This window comes from Lissotriton helveticus, chromosome 1_1, assembly GCF_964261635.1.
Source record: "Lissotriton helveticus chromosome 1_1, aLisHel1.1, whole genome shotgun sequence".
Lineage (NCBI taxonomy): Eukaryota > Metazoa > Chordata > Amphibia > Caudata > Salamandridae > Lissotriton > Lissotriton helveticus.
The window spans coordinates 1,383,440,510-1,383,457,057 of record NC_136057.1 but is presented as its reverse complement, the minus strand read 5'-3'; positions in this window follow the sequence as shown (position 1 = coordinate 1,383,457,057).

Genomic DNA, 16,548 nt, shown 5'->3' with positions numbered 1-16,548 from the left:
GTATAGTTTATTGGTGATTGGTCTGGAGAAACACAAATCATAATTTAAAACGTAATACAATGGTTGGGGGTTCTCTTTAATAATCAGAATTGATTTCTATCATCATCATCATTGATAACTTTATTTCGACCACGGTGGGCCATAAAAGTACATGCTAAAACAGACAATAAAACATTCAAATCAATTTTTGAATAATACATAATTTAAGCTAAGAACCCAATTCATATATATACACATATTTACGACAAAACACTCATGACTAAAAATAGAATTAAACCATCTAAATAGTTATCAAAGCGATTCATGACATCTGTGGAAACCTTTAATCTAAGTTCAGATCATTATAAAGGTTCTATGTTTGATCCACATACCATGTAGAAAACGGGAAACGGCAAATACAACAGGTGGATGGGTGTCGTGCTTTAGTACTCTGAGCACATTTTCGCAATTGCGAAATCCCAAATTCCTGCAGATAGGCTTAATCCAACGGTTACGAGACAACCTGTATGCAGGACAAAAGAAAAATACATGACTTTCATTTTCCAGCGGGTATTCACACGACGGGCACACGGTACTTTTGTTTGCATCCCATTTACTGGTCAGTGACCTTAGTGGCAAACTGCCCATTCTTAGTTGCAAATACAGCTTTCTCGCTTGGGCAGGGTAAATCATGTCGAGGAATTCCTCCTTCTTATACCATACTTTTATATTGAGGAATTGAGTTGTCAATCTCCCAGCTATTGTGCTGGCATGAAGAGTCAACAAATTGTGGGACCTATACCTTTTCACCAGATCAGCTCTGGGATAGGCCGGACAGGCTAACTCCAGAGATTCCCATAGCTCAAGAACACCGATCCGTACACACAGATCCTTAATATGGGATAACCATGGAATTTTCTTTGACCTAGATGCAGCCCATACCTCCTGAAACTCTGCACGGTACGGGGCAAGCTCTGGGACCGACCAGAGTCTTCTCCAGTAAGTTAGTGGCCTCAGGGCCACCCCCTCTTCCACGGGGAGTAGCCCTAGGTCAAACCTTAATGGGACCAGGGGGGTACTAACAGGTAAGGCAAACAAATGTCTCATGAATGAATGTTCAACCCTTGCCAAACTTTTTGGCCGGTAGTGTCCCCAAAGTTCCGCCTCATATAATACGGCTGCTCTGGCTTGTACCTTATATATTTCTACAATGGGGACAGCCGGCTTAGAGGCAGATGTTCTATACATTTTGGACAACCCACCCACAGTCTGTGTCAATTTCAATGCAGACATGGCTAACTGTACGTCCCACCCCAGGTGTTCCTCAAGAGTAATACCTAGATATTCAAAGGTTTTTACTCTCTCAAGGGGTGTACCGTTCAGGGCCGGGTTTGGTCGCGTCTGCCTCGGAGGGTTAAAAATCATGAACTTTGTTTTAGCCAGGTTGATCTCTAGCCCACTTAGGGCACAAAAATCTGCAAAACCATCAAGGATGTGTTGGATACCAGTAGCTGTTCGAGACAACAGTACAGTGTCGTCCGCAAACATTAGTGCAGGCACTCTTCCTGTGGCTAGTCTCGGGGCATCCGTATCCTTTATGCCTAAAAGATGTTTAACAAGCCTGTTAATATAGAGGCAGAAGAGAGTGGGAGCCAGCACACATCCCTGGCGTACTCCCCTTTGCACTGGAAAACATGCTGACAGTTCTCCCGCTTTTCCACATCTAACCTGCGCAAAATTTCCCAAGTGTAGTCTGATCAATACTCCCAGAAGGTAATGTGGCATACCGAGATCGTGGAGGACTCTCCACAGTTTGTCCCTAGGGACCAGATCGAACGCGGCCCGCAGGTCCACAAAAATGAGGTAGAGCCTGCCACCCTCCACGCTCACTGTTTTCCAAAAAAGGACCTGTAGCCGAAAGATCTGATTGATGGTAGATGTACCTGTTCTAAAGCCCGCTTGTAAAATACTCAGGATCTCGTTTTCCTCTTCCCATAACTCAGTGGCGTCACTAGGGGGGAGCGGGGGGTGCGGACCGCACCGGGTGACACCGTCACCTAGGGTGACAGCAATTACCTGCAGTTATTAGTTCACTGCACTGTGCAAGTACACCTGCAGCTTACAACAACAAGTACTGCAGTGCATGCCACGCACGCACCACCACCTACTAGCATAGTGGTGATGGTGCGCTGCGTGGCGGCGGCGTATCCAGTTTGTGGGTCCCAGGGGCGTCAATCTTATAGTGCTACCAATGACGGCCCTGGGCCAGCCCTCGCGCTGTGCTTCGCTGACGTGCGCAACCACCACGCGCCGAGACTGAGAGTGGAGAGTCTGGAGGCAGGGGAGTGCTGCTTGGCGATTTGCTGAACCCCCACGGAAGGGGCCCAGCCACCACCACAGTGGAGTGTAAAAAAAAGGTAAAATATGATATCATCACTGTAAAAGAATTTAATCACATGTAAAAATACTTTTGCTTCGCCTTCAAGTTCAGTCGGGATTAAAGAGAGAAAAAAAACAGTGTATCAGGGGAGGGGATGGGAGGGGAGGGGAGGGTTCTCGTACAAGGTCAGGTCCAATCGTAGAAACTGAAGCGCTGCGCAGGTATCTCTCAAACAATCTATCTATACACGTCTTTATTGCTGTCCGCCGTTTAAAAGGAACATCCATTCAATGCCTTCACTTTTGCACCGCTGCCTCGGAGGCTCGTGTGGATTAATTGTTTCATCCACCTGCATATTCCGGCTGAGGTTATCTGCCTCCAACAAAGCCCCACGAGCCACGGGGCTTCAGCTACCCCCTAACAACCATTTTTAACCAATGATTGATCTCTCTCGTCTTCAGGGCCAGTTCACCTGCTTTACTGTGCAGTTTTTTTTCGTTTTAGTCCTCGTGAATGAGTAGGCATTGCGAGCTGATAGACGTCCTGACATTCTCTCCACACCTTATTACTGGACCTATTTGGGACAGAATACCCGCCGAGGCAGATCAGTGTGCTTTGACAACCAGTGCGAAACTGTGCACCCTGGGCATCCCTCAGACTCTCCCTGCTCATTCCCAAGCACAGTCTGAAAAGACTCACTCTACTGCCATAATCATGCTTCACTGCATAGGTTAAGCTCGACACGAGCGTGAATTGGAAGGCCACAACCGTTTTAATAATCAAATAAGTTAATTTTTTGAATAATAACATAAGAACAGGTCAATTATGCAAATATTAGTACAAGGCAACATAGCTGAACGTGGATTATTCAAAGTTAAGAAGGCTGTATATTGTGTCAGGGGTGGGAGGCATTACACCAATGGTCCAAAAGGTAACCTACAAATGTGAGTGATTTAAATGTGTAATTTATTCTTACACTTTTAAGTAACTTTACTTATTTTACCTATTGATAAATTCAGAGAGAAAAGTTAATCAAAAGTGTAGACTTACATTGAGTGGAGCCAAATTTATGTAAGTTGCTATTTATATTTATTTATTTAGAGTTTTATATAGCGCTAGCAGGGCCCGTGGGTATCAGAGCGCTTTACAACATCTACACAGGCATAAGAAAAACAGACAGACAAAACAAAATGGACAGCTGTTCGGAAGGCAGGTAATAGAGTTGAGAACTGCCCACGCTAATGATGGGATGCCATTTGCAGCATCATTTGAACGTTTTTTTTCCGGTCTGTGAGATAGGGCGCCACTGTATGCGTCTTTCTTTCTGTCTCCGTTCCACCATAGTGACAGTTTACATGTATTGAGTGTAATTAGAGATGATTTTCTTTTTTGTTTGTCTTTCTAAAACTCTAACTGAAAGTTACTTTTCTGGCCCCCATTCCAAATGCTGCGCTACTAAGATAGGGCAATAGCAGGAGTTACCTGCTCCAATGGAAATACCCGACCCGCGGTATCACTGTGGGCCCGGCAGGCCTCGTGCACATCCAGCAGCCGCTGAAAAAAACGTTGGCCAGGCAGGTTGGAAGTACAGTGCAGCAGAGGTGAGGCCGTATCAGGGGAGACCTCAGTGGTAGTTCTACAGGAGTAGTACTCTTTAACATACTCCTACATGCCTTTGTTAGCGGGTCCAGAAATGTTCAACTCCCAAATAGTAAACACATGCGTCCTTTCTGTTTGTGCTAATTGTGTTAAATATTCCCATAGTGTTCCCAATTATTACACTTTTAGATGTTTTGAGGAAAATTCACAAACTCGTGTCATAGTGCCTAAAGAAATTCAACAGGAGCACTACTTAATGCACTCCAAATGCATTTTGTGAATAGGTCTTGTTGAATTCAATTTTTCTTCTATGGCCTTTGTAAATATAGAACCTACATTTACAAACGTTACTAAGGATTCTGTATGGTCCCATTATTTGCCAACTGTGTCCACTGGCGGACTCGGAGCAGAGGAAGTCCATGCGGTAAGTCGTGAGGGGGTGACGCCATGAGTTACTCGCACCGGGTGACACCAACCCTAGTGACGCCACTGGGTGTCACCCGGTGCGGCCCGCACCCCCCGCATCCCCTAGTGACGCCACTGGGAAATAGCATGCCAAGGGTGTCAGGTCTAACAGTGAGACAGTCCTTTTTCCAGGCTGCAACCTGAAAATATCTGGGTCAATGTTTAGAATTTCGCGGACCAAATTTGCTATGAATTATGGATATCTTAATATTGTTAGCCAGAAAAAAACTGAAAATGACAATGCAGAGGCTTATGTGCAAGACGTATACTTTTAAAACGGATTCACGCATCCTGTAGTCGCCAGGTAAGATCTCTAAGAAAGGAGGTGATTCCGCCCAACTTCGCTGCCCCTATAGGAGTGGCTTGGGTAGGGGGAACAGCTTTTACCTGTGTTAAGGCGTACTAGAGGAGGTAAGGCAACAGAGCATTGCCAGAGTACACCATGCACATAACCAATGCCTTGACTATAGACCCTTATGTCATCCTGCGCCACACAGGGTTTGATACTTTGAAGAAGGTGGCGCTGTTAATTAGCAGATGATCCTATGGAATTAACATCGTACGGTCAAGTTTAAAAACAGATTTGATGGGACACCATCGAAAAGACAGACATGAGGCCATAGATTTATCAGACGATTATAGTTTTTCTAAGAAAAGAGATTAATAGGAACTCTGTTTTTGATAGAGAAAGCTAAACACGACTTATAAGAAAGACCCATAACTATGGGAAAACAATACCCTAGGTGTGTCTTACCCAGAAAATGACTTTCTCCAATTGAAAAAGAAAAAAAGTGTGCAGGGTCTATTTTAAAATCTGTGGAAAAATCCAACACTTGAAGCGGCTTGCACCATTACTACTTTTTTTTTATTAACAAAGATGTTAGGATACGGTCACTTTTCTTTAAAAGCATGAAGCAAGCAATTCACTTGCTCTCGTTAACAAACGAGAGAGAGAGAAAGAGAGACATTTATAGCGAATGTGGAGAGAGAAAGAGAGACATTTGTACCGAATGTGGACAGAGTAGCGGTACCACAAGAACAATTCATCCATGCATCAAGTGAGCAGAGGGTGGAGTTACAAAATTAGCTCCCCTGTTGTTGTTAATAGGTTTCATTCCTTACATTTACAAATCGGCTTATGCCTGCACTTGTCTCATCTGCCTCACATCACTGGCAGTAGGGCAGTACATAAAGGGAAACATCCTTTACAACGCAACTTTTACCACGCAGTGCCTTTACGACGCAACTTTTACAACGCAAACCATTACAACGCATTGCGCTGGGGGCGGTCTAGGATAGGGAATAGATTTAATTTACTATCCAACACCTTCCCTAGTGTCCACGGGGACTGGAGTTGGAATAGTAAATTAAACTATTCACTATCCAGCACCCCAAAGCGCTATGCGTTGTAAAGGCATGCGTTGTAAAAACCGCGTTGTAAAGGCATGCGTGGTAAAAGCATGTGTTGTAATGTCATACATCCGTACATAAAACATTTGATTAAGCTACTGTGACTCTGTGGAATTGACTTTAGATTCAGGAGTCACTGAAACGGGTGCTGTCAGTTATTCACAAAATGCACCGTTGGCTATATGTATAACCACAACACGTTTTTATACTGTGCTTCATACCACACTGTTTTTAAGCCTTACAAATGGTACATTGGTGCCTAATTTTCGGGTAGACTATGTTGACCTTGCCAGGATATACATTTGAAACTTGCAAACCTATGAAAACGCCATGAATGTGCCATCTGTCTGAGCAATCTGGCCACTCAGATGTTTTGAGATTTGAAATATCTCAAACATACTTCATAGCAGGCTGAACTGCATTCCGCCTTTCACCTTTCAACTTGAGTGTTCAAAATATGCTGCATGCATTTTTTGGGACATGACACCCTGTGCTTTTGTAACAAGTTTTCATGCAATAAGAACATCAGTAACTGCATTGTCCCTGATACCTGATACGGTGCTCTAGTAGCTTAGAAACCTTTTTTTAAGTGAAGGGTTATATTAACTTTGAAAAACAGCGAAAATGAAATGAGGGTTCCTTGGAAATGGTAGGACTTTGTTTTGCGGTGACAACAGACATCGGTTTCGCTTCCTTGTTTTCAAATACCTGTCCTTTCTTCATACGTCAGACATTGCCTTTCCTGGTGAAGGCCCATCTAAAAACAGCAGTTTGGGTCTAAACAAGATGACAAAGATAAGCTAGCTAGTTCTGTAAGCTCTACACATGTTCTATACGCTTCTCCATTCTGCATTTTTTGTTAACGATGAACAAGTGTATAAATTCTCTCATTTTCAAGATATGAAGGTATTAAAAAAAATTATTATTGCTTGGTGTTATTTTTGTCAATTAAAACAACTGCCATGTTTTCAGCCACTAAAGCTTTATTTTTTCCAAATGTCATATAACATGCATATCTTCCTTTTTTCATTTTCTTTTTCTTTTTCAATGGCAAATATTCCCAATCAAAAGAAATCACAGAATGTACTGGTTTCGGTCTTTATTGATGAATCTACAGATGCACGTGATAACGTCTAGTTTAACGATGATGTCTCTTGTGTACTTTAGAGTTGTTTCAATTCGATTGATTATGCCCTGGAAAGTTGAGGTCCTTTCCGGACTATATAGGACTTACAGCTCCATATTCCTTCCTAGTGATGGCTTTCAGATATCGTTGACCATCACTTGCACATAAAGATATGGAGATGCACAAATAGTTCCTTAGCACACCTTGGGACTTCATATGCAGACTGAATAGTACAGGCCCTGAGACAGACCAGTGAGGAACCTAGAAGTTACAGAAGGAACTAGACTAGCTCGAACTGATATGCACTAATGGCAAGTTGATTATGGAGACAGATGCAAACTAATCTGAAACCCAGACTTCAGAGCCTATTTGGTCCTCTTAACAGGTGTTCGACAGTCATTTGCATTTAAAGACACCAATAGACCAAGCATCACCAATAGACAGTCACTTTTATCATTCAGTGTGTGGAAAACATAATTGACCATAGACAGCATAGCAGCTCTATTTTTGTAGATAGGAATTGCCAAAGAGGTAATTAAATAAAACAAATCTTTGTTCTTTCACACATTTATCAATCATCTTTCCCTAAAAGGCCAACAAAGTGATAGGATGGCATACGCTTATTGTCTGCGTTCTTTGATGGCATTCAACCTAAATATTGACATTTTAATAGCGAGCTACAGAAATATTGAGTTGGAAGTATCCTCAGACAGAAATATCATCAGCAAGAATATCGTTGACAAGAATATGGATTTTAAAGTAAGTAATATCAATGTTAGAAATATAGAAAGTGTTAATATCGATTACAAAAATATCTATGTTGTTAATATAGATTTTAAAACTATTGTTGGTAATAATACCGATTCTTTTATTATTTGTATGTATTTTACTATATATTTTAATTGTATATGTCATAAATTGTTTGTATAAATATTGTTAATGTTTTTAATATAGTTTGAGAATTTTCTAGTTCTTTTTAAATTGAATTTAATAGTTTTTTGTCATTTTTCGTACTATAGCGGTGTGTGGGGTTTATTGCGGTACAGCGTGGGAAGTAAATTAATTTTAATTAATATTTTAATAATTAATACTAATTAAAACAGTATTTATGTCAATTGTATAATTCATTTTTGCTAAACGTAAGTTTTAGGTGTGAGTTGTAGGTTTTTTAGGGGTATATGGTGGAAAGTAAATTCATTATAATAAGCCAACAATTGTTTATTATTATATTAAATTTTGTGTAGTTTGTTGTTTTTGTATGGGTATAGTATGTGCACGAAATTTATTAAATATTGAATAGATAATTAATAATGTCAATTGTGTAATTAAGATATTGTTTGTGTTACGTATTAGGTGTCAGTTTTATTTGTAGGGGTAAAGAGTGGGGAGTTAATTAAATATAACGCATTTGTTATTAGTTAATTATTATTAATTGTTTAATTGATAATTATTTATGTAAATTAATAAATTATTATTTTTTAAATACATGTATTAGGTGTGGAGTGTTTGTTTTCTAAGGATAAAGGATGGGAAGGTAATTGAATACAACTAATTTACTATTAGGCAATTATTATTAATATTTTAATTGATAATTCATTATGTAAAATGTGTAAATATTATAATTTAATAATATATTTTAGGTGTGTGTTGTGTAGTTTGTACAGGTGTAGTGTAGAAGGTTATCTAAGTAATACAAAGTTAAATTGTTTTTTAAATATGTTAAAAAATGGGTTTTTATGTTATGTGTTAATTGTGTTGTGGTTTTGTATTAAAAAAAGTATTGTATTATTATTTTGAGAATATAGCGGTCAATTAGGATGGCGGTCGGAAATGCTTGCCGACCGCTGTGGTAGCAAAAAATAACCATCCGCATGTAGCACGGCAAAACCGGCAGTCAAATTAGGAAGCACTGCTTGAAAAATACGACCCCGGCGGACGGATTCCACGAAACTCCACCGGGAACATCCGGAAAAGCAGAAAATCTGTCCGTGGCGGTCGGAATTGCTACAGAAAGACCCAAAACCGCAGTTCGATCAGCAGAATGACCGCGAGTGAAATTATGATATGATGGCGGTCCAAGCGTAACGATCAGTTGTTCCCAACAGCGCAATCGTGCTAAATAATGAATAGGAGAGCCGGCAGAAGAAAAATTGCATCCAGACCGCTGCGGTTGCACAGAAAGAGGAATGGTGGTCGAAAGCAACCACACAACAAGGCTACTAAGTGTGGCTGTTTTCCTGGTGCAGCCTCCAAAAACATCTGTCACACCCCAATGACACATCCCCATGGCAATAACAGTATACAAATCCCAGGTTAACCCAGATAACACACCTGACGTGATTCCTCCATGTTGACCCACTCACATAGCAGAGTATAAAACCAACCCCTTACCTTCCTAGAATCCTTTGCACAACTCCAGAACTGAAGGGCCCAACCCCACAGCACAAAGGAGAGGCAAATCAGCACACATCATACCATCACAACCACAAACATCACCACCACCACCTTCACACCTGCACTTCTCACCTATTTGCTCATCACACACCAGGGCACAGAAGAAGAAGCCCAAATTTGCTGACAATGAGTTGTCCGTCATTGTAGATAAGATAATCAGAGTAGAACCACATTTGTTTGGAAGCACGGTCCAACAGACACCATTAGCCAGAAAAACTCAAATGTGGGAAAGGATAGTCAACAAAGTCAATGCAGTAGGGACCACCCCTGCACCGTGTGTGAAAGAGGTGGCATGACCTCAAGAACAGGGTGAAAGAGCGTGCCAACAAGAACCATGAGCTGGCTCATAAGACAAGCGGTGGACCTCCCATTCCACCACTAACATTACCCGAATGGGAGGAGAAGGCGCTCACCATACTGCATCCACAGAGTCTCACAGGAATACCCAGGGGTGTGGAGGCTGGTAAGTAACAAAAAATGTGTCCCATTACACTGCTATGTACTGTCTTGCACAACTAGAAAGCTACACTTCCTAGACCTAAATGCACTTACATACAACACACTCTTCCCAACACATGTCTCACAGATCTAACATTCCCGTCCTCTGATTTACCCCAAAGGTAGCTAGCAATATTTCCATGGGGCATGTGTACCGGCAGCCAGCTCTACAACACCCACCAGGCCCCCTTGTCCCACAGCTGAGCCGGATGGAACACTCACCCCACCTACAACCACGTGGCAGACATTGCATTGCACTCATCAAACTTACAGGTAGGTAGCCATCTTTACAGGGAGGGGTGTTTTTGGGTGGGAAGCCTGTACCACAACTCCCACCAAGAAACCCTTGTCCCACAGCTGAGCAGGATGGAGCAGTCCCCACACCCTGAAACAAGTGGCAGCCATTGTATTCAAGTCGGGGTGAGTATTGTGCGAAGTGTGACTTTAGGTGTGAGAGACTGCATGAATCCCAACCGCGAGCCAGTGCAAAGCTCTGTGATGTCACTAGTGTGATGCAATGGCTTCTAAGTGGCCTTAGTGTTGAGTGCAGCTGTTCTGCATTTGTACATGTGGTTTCTCATGTGTTTAAAACCATGACCCTTGTCATTGGCAGATGAGTTGTGGCCTTGTGACATATGCTGCAGTATGAGTGTCATAGACATCACTTGGCAGTAAACAACAGTGAGCGTCATGTTAGTGTGCATTCATAGATGGGTGCTGTGCACAACAGATTAATTGTGACAACTATACAGCTGACAGCAATGTACAACTGTAGTTGTGCTTCAAAGCACAACATGTTGGATATCAGGAGCTTGTAGCCATTGCAAAAGTACATTTTGGAGTTTGTATCTGTGGTGTTCCCTTAAAGAGATTCCATATGAGACAGAGACAACATGTTTTGATGTATAGCTATCTCACCTACAGGCACATAAGTATGCTTACAGAGAATTGTCCGTGGGGTTACAGGGAGGCACGTGCAAGCTATTTGGCTGTGTCAACGCCACATGGAGCATTACTATCAACTATGCATGTTTCCATGCGTCTTCTTATAATTGCATAAACATAGCACATGCTGATTGTACATGGAGGAGTTCAACATCGGAGTATCATTTTAAAGTTGTGTGCTCTGTTCAAATATGATGTTTGTGAGTATGGCACTATACTGAATCTATGTCTCTGTCTCTTGCAGAATCTACCGAGGGCAGGGAAGGACGGGGATGGACACCAGTGGAGAAGCTGCTGGCACGACTGCTACACATGAGTTCACTGACATTGATGTGCCCAGCACCTCGAAGGGGGACAAGAGTGCCCTGGATGAATCTCAACCGGAAACACCAACCTCCTCATCTTCCGACTCCAGCGGTGACTCCTTTATGTTGGTGGGCACAGGAAGTTCCAAGATCAGCCTCTTCTTCTGTCAACCTCGTCCAGTGCCCACCCTCCCGAATGCTCCCCCAAGTGCTGTCCGTGCATGCAGCTGTAGAAAGGGTAGAGTCTCCTTCCCCCAGGCACTGCTGCCCCTGCCCCTGTCTCTCCTGCTGCCCTCAGTGTGGAGGCAGTAGACATTTTGCGCCAGCTGTGTGTGGGTCAGACTTCTCTCCTGAATGCCTTCCAGGATCATGACAAGAAGATGGCACAGGTAGTTGCATTCATGGAGGGCATTCATTCTGACGTGGGTGGCCTACTCAGAACTGTCCAGTCTTTGTCCTCCACAGTGACGGCAGCCCTTCAGCAGTCACAAGCTCCCAGTCCAGCTCCTGTCCCTTTAGCAACCACCCTGCCAGTGGCACCATCTGACAAGAGTACCTACACGCCAGAGCACTCAGTCACCATGTCCTCCACACGCAGCACACAACAGCAGCACTCAAAGCTTATCCGACCACAGACCCCATCACCACAACACAAAACGGCCACACATGAGCGCAAAACCAAAAGCCCATCAGGTGACACTCAGGGGCATCAGGCCAAGAAGCAGGCATCAACATCACATTCATCAAAATCACTGCCATCCAAGGGCACTCCCATCCCCACACCTGCTCACAAAGGCCCACAAACACTTGCCCTGTCTGCTGTGAACCTGGTGTCTGCAACGACCAAGCCCAAACACATTTCAGAAGCAGATTCACCTACAACGTCAACTCCTACCCACACCCATGTAAAGTAGGGACAAGAGAGCAAAGTGGGGGTTTACCTTAACAACAGGGGATGCTGGGGAAGAGGCAAGGCCACTCGAAGGATATCACCAGGTCCAGCAAATCCCCACAGGGAGAGACACCTGCTCCTGATACACCTTTGGTGGAGAGTGAGGCTGTTGTGCCCACCTCACTTCCCACTCCGGCCAAGTCACTAGTGGGCTATCAAATTCCCAAACAGTTGAGACCCAGTCCTCAACATTCACCCTCAACCACTGTGCCTCCATGCAGCATGTCTCCACCTCCCTGTGCCATCACTCCACCCGGTCCAAGCAGCCCTCAGTCTCCCACAGCCATGAATGCCTCTACCTCAGCCGGTTCTCTCTCTCCCAGGTCCAGTCCTCCAACTGACACCGACAATCAGCCCCCTACTAGTTCAACCTAATGCCAAATATGTAGGACAAGTCCTCTTCCCCACACAATTTCTCCCACAGCAGTGCCTAGACTACGCTTATGTAGCCCCTGAGCTGTGGTGATTCCCATGGCAGTGGACGGCGTTACCCATTTGATGTGTAAGTTCTCATGCCACATGTGCGGACTAGAAATATGGACTGGCCAATGGCCATGCAGTTTGGTACTTTTGATGCCCATTTCCTATGCAGTTTCTCATGCACACATGTGCATACTAGGAATTTGTACTGGCCAATGGCCTTGATGGTTAGCCCTTTTGATGCCTATCTGGATTTATGTAATAAAGACTGTTACTCATGTTGTCTGCTTTGTCGCTGCCCTTGCTATATTACAAACTTTTACTTATGGGCATATGTTCATGTGACACATGCTCTGTATGCCACTTCCACATTGGCAATTTCTTGATTTACTTTTTCAGAGGTTGCCAGAGGTTACAGGCACTTCTTGAATCTGAGGCTTGAAGGGGCAATGATGGTTGTTTGTGATGATCTACTCTTATCCTAATCATTCTATGATCAGGTTTGCTAAATTGTACACATGTCATATTAGGATGCAATACCACAACAGAGGTGGATTCTATACCCAGGATTACTTGCGGGGTGGCCAGGGTCCGTCTTATCTGTGTGATCATTCTTGATGTGTGAACAGCAGTGTTGATATGTAGTCATCTTGTGTAGGCCTGTCTTCATAGTCAGATGGGTACATTCAGTCATACAGTGTGATTGGCCTGTCATTGTCAGTAGTGTTGAGGTGTATGTGCCTCTGCACATGCCAACTACACACATGTATGATCTAGGTAATGAGTGCGTGTTTGTTCGCATTGTTAGACATGTGCTTCAGATTGTGAGCACCTGGAGGAGTTGTAGGTTGAGCACTGCGCAGTGTGTCGGTGTGTCCTTGCACTCCTGGGGGACACCTACTTGTTTTCGCTGTCAGTTGTGAGTATACAAAGTGTGTCACTGCAAAGTCTGTGTTGTATTTTGTTGATCAGCAATAGGTCTTGTTTAAGTTTGTGCTCGCTGTGCTGACCTGCTCAGCCACCCTGACATTATTTGTGAGTTTTCTCATGCATTGCTGTCACTTGACACATTTACGGGACAAGTATAGTATGTGGTATGGAGCGTCATACCATCCCCTATAGGTGCTTCTGAAGTCCTCACATTGATATTTAACCTGTCACTTGTCAGGATTGTGCATGTGCATGCTTGTGCTACACATTGACACCATGCTCACTTGATAACTGGTGTGGTGTCTATGTATGTGTTAGCTGATTTGTCCCATTGATCACAGTTAGTGTTCATGATTGGCATTTGATAATGCAATTTTTGATTGGGTTTAGGTATGGTATCTGTGCATTTGGACAGAGTGAAAATGTTGTGTATTCCTGTTCTGGTTAGGATCACATTGCCTATCCACGATTTGCCTGCACATGGCTGAGCTTGTTGGACTTCTTTGGATGTTGTTTGTGAGATTTGTGTTTGGCTATTGGTATTTGATCAGCGTTGGTTCAGGCATCCCTGAGTGGGATTCTGACATTTGTAGATATACACCAGGGTGTGTCGTTGGTTGTCAGGAAACTCACAGGACCTTATTTGAAACCTTTATGTGTTTTTCTCACAGGTATTGAGTAGTGCAGGTGTGAGATGGGTAGATGAAGGGTATGTGTGATGGTCCTACTTGGGTTTGACAGTCAGGGAGTCTGACAATGAGCCATGCGTGTTGTGCTGATGGCATACACATGTCAATGTCATAGCTTGCATTGCTGTATCTTAGAGATATTGCACAGATGTCACTTTAGTTTAATTGCAATCACTGTGCCACCCATGTCTGATTTGATGGCCTAAGGGTAGTATGATATGCTCATCCTCTTGCACGTCATGTACAAATGCTATGTGGCTTGCTCCATGGTTTTCCAGCACTGTGCACTCCATTTTGGGCTGGTCAATTTATTGTCATACATTGCTGCTGACCTATAGTATTTGTATGTGGCAGCGTGGCAGTGTGGGATCTGTCTGAGGGACATGACATGCAGTGTGACCAGTTCAGTGGTTGTTCATATGCAGTGACTCTTCATTTCTTAATTTACTCAGTTTGGATCACATGGGTAGAAGGCAGGTATGAGGAGGAGTGTGGTCCAGCCCCTGACCTTCTGTGCAGGGTGTTCATCTTCGCCCCCACGTTCCCAGTCATTCTACCTTGCCCTTTGATGTGTGAGATGCGAGGTCGAACCACACCTGGCTGCAGAATAGTGCATTGATGGGGGTGTAGAAATCAAAAATCTACTTCTCAGGGGTTCCACTGATACTTAGTCCTTTTAAACTCACAAAGAAGAACTTGACACAGAAGCTGGAATATAAAAGTAAATTTTAATTAACCTCAAATGAGTGAGACTACGTCACACAGAAGCCTTAGCAACTGAATGAGGCAGTCTGCATGAATGGTCTTACTTCACGTCTTATATACTCTTTATCCTGCCCCAGGCATGTAAGGGAGTTGTACCAATTACATTCCTAAACAAATGGAAAATCTGGAGAGTCAGCAGGTGAGTAGCCTTTGGGGTTTTAGCAGGATATGGGCAAAACATTATAATTACATAGTTCACAAAGGTTAATCTGATTTAGATGGCACTGCAGGGCATGGCATGATTACATGTACAGTATCCCAACCCAAAAGTTAATCATTAAGAATGTCCCAAATTCAACCTCCAAAAGCCGGACAAACCTATAATTGAAAGCATAACCCATGTAATGAAGAAACATAAAAAGAAACAGTAACAGATGATGAACAAGATAAGGCATGTGCAAGGAAACTAAAAGTTAACAATGTCCTGAACATTGATTGGCAATCTCAGACAAAGATCGATCAGGGAAATTGGCTTTGCGAGGTCAGTTTCTTACAGTTCATTTCAGAGTCAAAAAGAAACCTTAGTTAATGTATACATGAACTAAGAAGGCCAGGCCACTTTGTTCGCCAGGCTACCTTCACAGGCCTACGTGAGGGCAACACAAAAGTGGTGGCACAGAACAAAATGGAGTCAGACTCGAGAATTACAGAACCTCAGGCCCTCCTTTTGCCATTACGTAGGCAATAACCTAAACTCATGTTAATCTGAATCTAGGTCCATATCAATCTTCATTAGGTCCGTGTTGCTGTAGCATCATCCTATTATTCTCTACTTCTCTCGGGACAGGTCTCCGAACACACATAGTAGCACAAAGACTCACTTCTGGTGGACCATTTTTGGATGCTAGAGGCGGAGCCACTTCCTCTTCCATGGCAATTCAGTCAAATGAGAACTTAATTAACATTTACTTTATACAATTGCACTGGAATCGCTTGTACAACTGTGCCCAAAGTCCGTTCAAAGCCTCTCTGGCAGGCTTCTATCGTCCATCAAATCTGCTTCCATTGTCTTCTTCCGCATTGGGCCTCTCGATTCAGGCCTCTTCATGAAAATAGTACTGTTTAGTTGGAGTGCCCTCCTGGCAAACACTCACAGCTCACTCGAAAGTCTCAATGTCTCAAGGCAGTGCACCAATATCTTTCCTCTGCAGCAGGCACTACAGATAGTGTGCTCTTCATTGATCATGGGCACAGATCATCTCGTGCAGACCCAAGTACTATTAATTTGTAAAGAGCAACAGACTTTCCCGCTCAGCAGGACTTTTAGGCTCCAACACTCATTATTCAATATCAGAGGACGATCAAGCTGCTCTTTCATGGACACCATAATGTAGTGCCGTAGATCCTCCGGTGCACTGCCCTTCCGTTGGAGCAAAGAAAAAGAGGTGGTAGCCAAAAACTCAGGCCAAGGGGCTCAAGGGACCGCACACTGTCAGAGGTTACCAGCACATGACAGGTAGAAGACTCAAGCCTGAATTCTTTCGCTCTTTTGCACTGAAACTCTGGTTCTGTGGCAAAACCAGCTCTTCCTTCTTCTCTGATGTTCAACGCCTTCTGATGAAGCAAGCACAATACTTTGAAGATACCACTGATGGCACGCTGGCGATCGCTGTCCAGCCTTGCTACTTTCT